Source organism: Ipomoea triloba, chromosome 16 (assembly GCF_003576645.1).
Source record: "Ipomoea triloba cultivar NCNSP0323 chromosome 16, ASM357664v1".
Classification (NCBI taxonomy): Eukaryota; Viridiplantae; Streptophyta; class Magnoliopsida; order Solanales; family Convolvulaceae; genus Ipomoea; species Ipomoea triloba.
The window spans coordinates 1,375-1,594 of record NC_044931.1 but is presented as its reverse complement, the minus strand read 5'-3'; positions in this window follow the sequence as shown (position 1 = coordinate 1,594).

Genomic DNA, 220 nt, shown 5'->3' with positions numbered 1-220 from the left:
CTGTTAGTGACCTGTAATACCAGGAAAATGTAAATATGACTTTTTTTTGCTAAAAATATGTCAAATAGGTCATTGAACTTTTTAAAGTTGCAATTAAGTACATAAATAACTCAATTCAGTTCATCAAGGCATAATTACATGTTAGTGACCTGTATTACCCGGTAAATGTAAATATGACTTTTTTTGGAAAAAATATGTCAAATAGACAATCGAAGTTTTT